The sequence below is a fragment of the Podarcis pityusensis genome, assembly GCF_964106645.2.
Source record: "Podarcis pityusensis genome assembly, chromosome: 1".
In the NCBI taxonomy this organism is placed as follows: domain Eukaryota; kingdom Metazoa; phylum Chordata; class Lepidosauria; order Squamata; family Lacertidae; genus Podarcis; species Podarcis pityusensis.
In genome coordinates, this window is record NC_138028.1 from 32,390,987 (window position 1) to 32,400,033 (window position 9,047).

The 9,047-nt window shown below is 44.4% G+C and overlaps 1 long non-coding RNA gene across 1 annotated transcript; it reads left to right on the forward strand.

Annotated features, from left to right (window-relative positions):
• Window positions 1-2,761: 2,761 nt before the first annotated feature.
• Window positions 2,762-8,392, forward strand: LOC308462744. The gene is made up of 2 exons (XR_013979300.1): window positions 2,762-3,121; window positions 8,181-8,392. It is a non-coding gene; the product is annotated as an uncharacterized lncRNA (long non-coding RNA).
• Window positions 8,393-9,047: the final 655 nt, after the last annotated feature.

The window sequence follows — 9,047 nt, forward strand, 5'->3', positions numbered from 1 at the left end:
AGTCCATAGTGACCTAAACCTGCCAAATAAGCACTGCCTGGGGTGATGAAAAGCCCAAACTGAAATTTACGGTGCTTTCTGACTGATAAAGAACTGCGAGGAAGGTCAATATTGCTATTTTAAAGAGACAGCTCTGAAGAATTATAGGCCTCTGATCCAGCAAAAATTTACTTGTGACAAAAGAAACTTTTGCTGAGAATGAACCATCACCACACTTTTTAAACATATGTGATTTTAGCTTCTAAAGGCTGCAGTGCAGTTTTTGGCTCAAAGCTGCATCAGAATGCATTTTTTAAAACTGTATATCTCAAGATAAAATTTGTTTCAAAATGCATACCTTAAGAGAAGATATGTTGTGAAACACATCATGGTTCAAGTGGCTTTCACTAGTCTTTTCTTAGTGCTCCTTGTTAAGTGTTCAGCCTGATTAGATGACATTTAATGAACATTCATTCCGATTTATTAGCAGGTTGGTGAGATGGCCTTGTGTCAAAGTGAGCGTTATCTCACATTTTCCAGTGCGTTTCTCCATCATTCTCCTTATAGCAAGAAGTCCCATCTTTTGGGGAAGTGGGTTTGTTGCTTAAGACTTCCCAAACAGCTTAAATTGACAAACCTGGATTTGCCAGGATGTGATTGAATATCACCACAAAAAAGCTATAGTCTGTAAGCATCCCACAGGCTAGGGGCTGAGGGTGTTCCTCCCCCCATGCATTTTTTGAGGGTGTTGGGACTTTTCAGAGGGCTTTCGGCTCCGCCTCCGGGCTCCTTGCAGTATCATGTGGCGTTGCGTGATGTTGCGTCAGGCTCCCTCAATCCTCTGGAGAAGGTGGTACCTCTGAAGTGTCCTCAGTCTGACATTAGCTCTCAGGAATTCAGTTGATCATGAAAGGGGTAAATATGGATGGAGGGCTAGGAATGCATACCCCTAATTTCCCCTGCATGCTGGGTAAGTCCCACATCCCCTCACCGTCCACATGCAAGCACTAAAGTCTGAAGAGTGATCATCTAATGTTTATTGGATGGATTTCCCCCCTAAAATGATTTTTGAATTCTGAATTTATTGTTGTTCATGTTTTATACTGTATTTTATGCTGTTTTTTGTTGCATAAATTAAGTGTTTTAAATTTGTTGTTAGCCGCCCTGAGCCTGGTTTTCTGAACCGGGAAGGGCGGGGTATAAATAAAAATTTATTATTTATGATGATGATGATCATGTTCAGTTAATTGCAGTTAGATGCTTCCTCATGGTTGGCAACCCTGCAATGTCAGCTGAACATGATTAGAAGTTCCCTTCAGACATCTGTGGTAGGTGGCATATCTGGTGTGGAGGGGACAGGGCGAGGATGCGTCCAGTTCTTTACACACATTTAAGCTCCATGTGATCAGGCTGCACAAATGAATAGGGTTGTGCATATTAAGGGCGACAGTGTTGTTATGAATATTTTTGAAAACTGGATCATAGAATGTGCACCTTTCCTTTCACCTATTCAGGTTGTTTATATTTTTCTTAGAAGTCAACGGTACTCTCAAGAATGGATTAATAACACCAGACAGACAATGCAGTTTTATTCCCCCTGAGCTTAAGGTGTCAGAGATTAGACTTTCTATCAAGTGCGACAGATTCTGATTGATTGGCTCTCTACTTTCCCTCGCTTCTTTTGCTGCTCAAGGGCAGCTGAATGAACAAGACCAAGCAAGGATGAGTGACTTTTAGATGTGCAGAAAGGACATTTCCTCCTCGTCTCATGGCTACTGGGAGGAGTCCGAGAACCAGATACAGTACAGCTAACGAAAAGCACTGGAAGGCAGGGAAAGCCTTTAATAACGCTCACTTTCTTGTCATGATATGTAGCACTACTGGGAAATAATTGACACTTCCTTGTAATTATACCCTACTCCTGTGGGGCATGAAACATCCCGTTTTTGTTTCTTTCAATATCTTTCAATAAAAGGCTTAAATAGTTAGCTTGGATCTGAATAGGCTTGTTATTCCTTTGAAAGACTGAGGTTAATATTCATTCTATTGTACTCATTTCGGATTTGGGTATTCTGCACTGACTAGAGAATTCATTCTTAATTTGAAGCTATTTCAGCGCTATGAAATATTTCTCGGCCTGCTACAAAGGCACGGAAATGAAGGAGATTGGTTCTGTGGCTTCTGTGTCTATCTTAATCAGACAGAGCAAATGCATTTGGAATAATGGCTAACTTTGACTCCAGCTAGGAAAAGACTTGACAGTATAAATATTTTTAAACTATTTCAATTATTTCCCAGTGATCTTACTAAGATTTTTCAGGCTGAAATCCTAAAGAGACATATTGAACAAAGTGGGACTTGCTTCTGAGTAAGCAGTGTTTAAGATTCACTGTTAGAGTTAGAAAAAAAAATCCGATAAATATTATTTGGACTGTTCTTTTGTATGAAACTTAAGAGAAATAACTGATAATCTGTTATAGAGTTTGTCTTCTTCTCATAGCTGTCAACGTTTCCCTTTTTTTAAGGGAAACTCCCTTATTCTGAATAGGATACCTCGCAAGAAAAGGGAAAAGTTGACAGCTATGCTTCTTCTTCTAAACCCAGTTATACAAATTCTAGACCATTTGTTTCCTTTTTTAAAAGCCTCTGTATGTTGAGCCTGTGAGAAAGTTTTTCTTAGTTCTTAACAGATATACCGTAATTCCTCCATTAATTTAACTGAGTTATCTGCTGCTCTATAAGTGGTCATTGAGAACAATAATTGCAAAGGAGGCAGCTGGGTGCAAGAGGAGGAGGCGGTGAACGGTGGCAGAGAAGCCCAGATCAGCTGAGGTGACCAGATCATCTCGCCTCATGGGCAGGCCAGCTAGAGTTTCTGGTCCTGACTCACCTCAGACTCATGACCCAGCCCTGATTTTTTTCTGACTTTTATCCTTTCTGTGATTCAGCTGCTTTTCCCCTCAATTGTTTCTTTATCTTTTCTAAATCTTGGCTCTGATTCCAAAGCTCAGAATCACCCAGCGTTAGCTTTGTCTGATATCCTACATCTAGGGTGCGACCTTTTCCAGTCTGAGGGCCACATTTCCTTCCGAGAAACCTTCTAGGGGCCACATGCCAGAAGTGGGTGGGATCGGGAGCAAAAGTAGGTGGAGAAACAAATGTTTGTTTTACTTTCTTACAGTAGACTACTTTTCTACACATGCATAGAAAGATATATTCCAACCAGGCAAAAAAACCTCGGGTGCAAAGCAGGGCTAGTGAAGGCTGCAGCCCTGGGAGAAGGGGGGTGGCCTATAGGCCTGAGGCCCAGTCAGAAAGTCTGGGGTGGGGGCTGCATTTGGCCCAGAGGCCTGAGGGGTCCCCATTCTTATTCCATAATTTTTGCAGGCTGAAAATGATAGTACTTGCCTATAGCAGGTGATTTATGTTTTTGATATTAGCTCCCTGTGTGATTTTAAATAAAACATTTCCTATCACTGGTGAAAAAGAAAACAGCTTTCTAATTGATGGGAGTTGCTGCTGCATGCTGTGTACTGACATAATATGGCATTTTACTCTTCAAACAGCTCCAGAAATGCTGAGATTTATTTATTTTTAATTCTAACTTTCTTTGGTAATTATTTATGCAGTCTACAGGCCCAAATGAAACTTCCGGCTTGTACTCATTGGGTTATCAAAATCTGAAAACACATAGCGTGGGTTTTAACTTTTAGTTAAAATCTGGGATCTTACGGTCCCAGGTAATCCACAAGCAATCTCCGGTTGGAGCTATCGCACATACTTCTCTAGTCAGAGAAAAATGGAGATACTGTTCTTCTAGACAGTGAAGTATTATCTCTCTTTGATCTTGCTGCCCTTGTAAAAGTATACATTTAAAACTCAAATGTATTACATACATGTAATGTATGCAAGGGACAGCTGGAGCAGAGTGTGCCACACTACCTGGTATGAACAGGGTCGGTGTCAGGAGTAGCCATTGCAGGGCACCTGTTGAAAGCCACACATCTGCAGGGGGCCCATTGCCCATCTCTGAGGTCTCCTGATCTCGGAGCTCCTCCTCTTGCTGCCTGCTCACTCTGAGCATCCAGGAATGATAAGAGGGAGTAGAAATGGAGACCCCTCCTCTGCTTCCTTCTGGAGAGTTCTGTGGTCTAGGCCCAGAGGGAGAGGTTGAACACATGGGCAGTGGTGCCTCAGAGAAGGGACCATACAGAAGCCTCCTCACTTAGGGATCTCAAGACCTACAGCCAGCAGTTGATATGAAGGCAAGACACCCAAAGGCACTGGCAAACCAGAAAAGCTGGCACATCATCACAGCCGCCCCCCTCCTCCACTCCATGGTCAGCTATCGTCTCAGCAAGATGCAATATTGTTGAGAGAGCAGTAAAGAAGAATGGAGACGTGCATCATCATCATCATCATCATAACTTATTATTTATGCTCCGCCCATCTGGCTGAGTTTCCCTAGCCACTCTGGGCAGCTCCCAACCGAGTGTTAAGAACAATACATTAAATATTAAAAACTTTTCTAAACAGGGCTGCCTTCAGATGTCTTTTAAAAATAGGATAGCTGCTTATTTCCTTGACATCTGATGGGAGGGCATTCCACAGGGCGGGCGCCATTACCGAGAAGGCCCTCTGGTTCCCTGTAACCTCACTTCTTGCAATGAGGGATCCGCCAGAAGGCCCTCGGTGCTGGACCTCAGTGTTCGGGCTGAATGATGGAGGCGGAAACGCTCCTTCAGGTATACAGGTCTGAGGTCGTTGTGGGCTTTAAAGGTCAGCACCTTGAATTGTGCTCGGAAATGTACTGGGAGCCAATGCAGATTTCTCAGGACCAGTGTTATATGGTCCTGGCAGCCACTCCCAGTCACCAGTCTAGCTGCCGCATTCTGGATTAATTGCAGTTTCCAGGTCACCTTCAAAGGTAGCCCCACGTAGAGCGCATTGCAGTAGTCCAAGCGGGAGATAACTAGAGCATGCACCACTTTGGCAAGACAGTCCGCGGGCAGGTAGGGTCTCAGCCTGCATACCAGATGGAGCTGGTAGACAGCTGCCCTGGACACAGAATTAACCTGTGCCTCTATGGAGAGTTGTGAGTCCAAAACGACTCCCAGGCTGTGCACCTGGTCCTTCAAGGGCACAGTTACCCCATTCAGGACCAGGGAGTCCCCCATGCCCGCCTGCCCCCTGTCCCCCAAAAACAGTATTTCTGTCTTGTCAGGATTCATCCTCAATCTGTTAGTCGCCATCCATCTTCCAACCACCTCCAGGCACTCACACAGGCCTTACTATCTGATAATGTGCAGGAATGACCCACTCTGTGAAGTGCAGCTGCAGCTGCACGCTGCCTAGAGGGAAACATTGAGCTGTCTGCAAATATAATAATGTCATTGGATTGTGCTGGTAGTTGCTGCTAGAAGCTACTGGCGAGACATCCCCATGCACATCTGAAGTGTAAAAAGCACAGATTCCAGAAGGCCCCTGTCTGATACCCCAGATTTACCTATACAGAAGCAATCTCTCTCACTTAGGGTCTTGACAGGATACAGTGACGAGAACGAAAGTGTCCCAGTGCTTTCTCATTCATGTTGATGGAGAAAGTGGCATTCTCCCTGCCTTCTTGAATGACGATCACTTTGCAAAAGCATTTGAGCAAAACATTCCCCCTGTGCCTCGCATCCAGTTGTTCAGAGTAATTCTATGACAAGCAGTTTTCACTGCAGAAATATACCTCTCCAAACCCCCTGCCGCTTGCAATCTCCACAAGTGCTTGGCTTGTTTGTATGTTTAAATAGCTTGACTCCCAAGCACAAATTAAGGACTCACTTCAATGAGATGAATGCAAGAAAACTGGCTATGTTCCCAAAGGATGATGAGACCCATCCTCAGAATCATGATAAAACTGTTCTGGACTACAGTTGTACCTCCGCTTACGTATCTCTCCGTTTACGTAAACTTTGGGATATGTAACCAGCAAACCTGGAAGTATATTTCTGGGTTTTTGCCGCACACGCATGTGCAGAAGCACTGTACCGCCGTGCATGCGCGTGCGCAGAAGCGGTCCCTCCAGTTGCAGAAACCTCGGGATCCGACTGGAGCTCTGGAACAGATCCCGTCCGCAACCGGAGGTACCACTGTATACCACTTTATGCTGCTGGTGGAATTTGAATGTTCATCCATGGGGATGGGAAGACATCCTCTGACCATAGAAAAATAGCATGCTGGGAAGAATAGTTTGCTGTATGGTCCTTTCTTCCTGAACTGCTAGATTTCTATATGAAGGAAACATTTTGAATGTGACAGCATTCAAACGCTCCATCTGCAGCTTGAAATGGTAGTCCATGAAAAGTTTTACTAGTTGGTTCCATTGCATATATAACCTTGCCCTAAGGCTGGAGGGTGGCAGTGGATTGAATCCAATTCTGATTCTTCCTGTGGTTACCCACACCAACTTCCATATTGTAACAAAAGCCTAGTGCCTGTCCCTCTCTCTGCCAAGCAGTGGCCGTTCGCTTTGGAGAACAGAAGACATGGCGGAGACTGTCGTGCTTTATGAAATAGGGCTTATGTGCCTATTTACACCTTCAGTTTGCAAAGAGGGAGTCCAGATCTTACAGCATGGTCTACAGCAGTGCAGAGACCTTTCCTGCCTTACTTCCTCCTTCTTCTTCCCCCCAGGAATCCATACTTTGAAACTCCCTTTTCCTGCCCCCTTAAACACACAGCCGACAACCTTTGTGACATCTTACTCCCCAGGTCAAAGGATCCTTCTATGGCCCACCAACACATTTTTATAATGCTAACAGATCTGCTCTTCCCCCAGCCAGCCAGGCTGGTTTACATAAACCACCCCAGGAATTTCCTTAATTCCCTGTCTGGCACAGTTATGTACTTTAATCCACATCCCGATTCATCAAATTCCTAGTATTTATTCATTCCTAGTGTTTAGGGGACCCCCCCCCCCAATTCTGATGTGGGTGGTGCTGTGATCTAAACCACTGAGCCTCTTGGGCTTGCCCAAGAAGGTCAGTGGTTCGAATCCCCGCGATGGGGTGAACTCCCGTTGCTCGGTCCCTGCTTCTGCCAACCTAGCAGTTCAAAAGCATTCCAGTACAAGTAGATAAATAGGTAGCACTCCGGCGGGAAGGTAAACGACGTTTCCATATGCTGCTCTGGTTTCAGTGTTCTGTTGCGCCAGAAGTGGCTTAGTCATGCTGGCCACATGACCCGGAAAAACTGTCTGTGGACAAACACTGGCTCCCTCAGCCTGTAAAGTGACATGAGCGCCACGACCCCAAAGTCGTCTGCGACTGGACTTAACTGTCAGGGGTCCTTTACCTTTACCTCCGCCCCCCAATTCTATAACAATATCGTTCTGGAGTCCCCTGCCCAACCACCTGGAGCAGATTTTCATGGGTTGCAGGTCGAAGGGGGAACTAGTAAACATTTCTTCATCTCCCCCTTCTGTTAGGGGTCATGTCTGCTGGGTCAAAAGTCCCTATGAGAGTGGAAGGTTGCAATTTGATGCAATTAGTTTGAGAAAGGGTTCACTTTCTATAGTGTACTTTTTTTCTCCCACTATCGATTCTGATCAGAGAAATTTTGCACATTGTGTTGTGCAAAATGTGTTTACCGGAGTATATACAGTATACCACAAGCAGCTACTCCTGTTTCAAATTTTCTTCAGCTGTTTCAGAATATTGTCTGTTTCTACCTTTATTGCATGTAGCTGGTGGTTTCCAGCATATTCCTCTGTGGGTACCATGTGTAATGAGTTCTGCATCAGATTGTTCATATGCATCTCCCTTCTTGGATCAGTGTGACATTGAGGTGTTGCAGTGCTATACAAATGCAAAGTATTTTTAGGATTTATTTGCACACAACAATCTATGTCAGGGTGATGAACTGGATCTAGCCGGCAGGCAAAATCCTAGGTTCCCCCACCTTAGGTGGGTCATTTTGAGAGGTGGGTGGGTCTTGCCCAGCTGTCAATCACCTAACACCACTATGACTCCAGGCGACCCATTTTTCCCCTTTGTAATCCAGCCAAGTGACTTTAAGTTAATGCCAATCAGCAACCCTGACTTCAAGCTCCTCTTTCTGCAGCGGCAGCTGTGTGGAGTTCCTCATGACAAACTCAGTAGTTTGTTGATCCCAGGGAGTTTGAAATCAGCACTGACTTCAAACTCTGTTCTCAGCTTTCAGCTCGGCTCAGCTGTGCTATGGAGCTTCCAAAAGCGATGGAAATGAGAGTGAGAAGGAGGAATGCATCTCTTCAGCTATTCGCAAGACTGACAAGGAATGAAATTGGGTGTGGAGCCAGAAGTCATATGTAAAAGGGAATAGCTGTACTGTTTTACTCAAAGAAACATGTTAATACCAGAAATATAAATAAAACATGATGTTGCTGCAGTTAGGCTGTATGCTTGAGTCCCTTCTATTTCCTGGATCCAGCAAGGATCCAATTGGTGGAATAGCCAGCCAGCTTCTTGGTAAAGTCCTATGTATGGGTTGTTAAGGTAACAAAGGAGGTGGCTCTGTGCCAGAGATCAATTGTTTGGGCCTCCCTCCCTCAATCAGCTGGTAGTTAGAAGGGCAAAAGCCAGAGTGGAAGTGTTTGTGAGCTAGAAGTTAGAAGCAGGCTGCAGGCTGAAGCCTATGAGGGAAAGACGTGCTTGATTTCTGTGTCTGTAACCCCTGGAATCCTGCAATGCTTGAAAATCGGGGTGGTATGAAAAAAATAGTAAGCAAAAAATGGAGAGAGGTATCAAGTGTGTCACAGTTCAAGCTCTATGCTTCTCTAATGATTTGATCATTTCTTTCTTAATTTTTTTTTGTCCAACCAGTCTCAAAGACATTGGCTGCGTAACATTGCAAAAGCTACGACCATAAAACAAGGAATAAAACGAGGAATGTGCATTTTTAAAAAGTGCTCTGAATGAATTCCTGTGCCTGAAACATAGCCAGATATACAGGAAAAGCCAGCTGAATCTGAATAGAGACATGTTAACAATTGTTAGCTCCGTTCCATTAATTCATACGCCTGCCATTGCAGACTAGTCCAA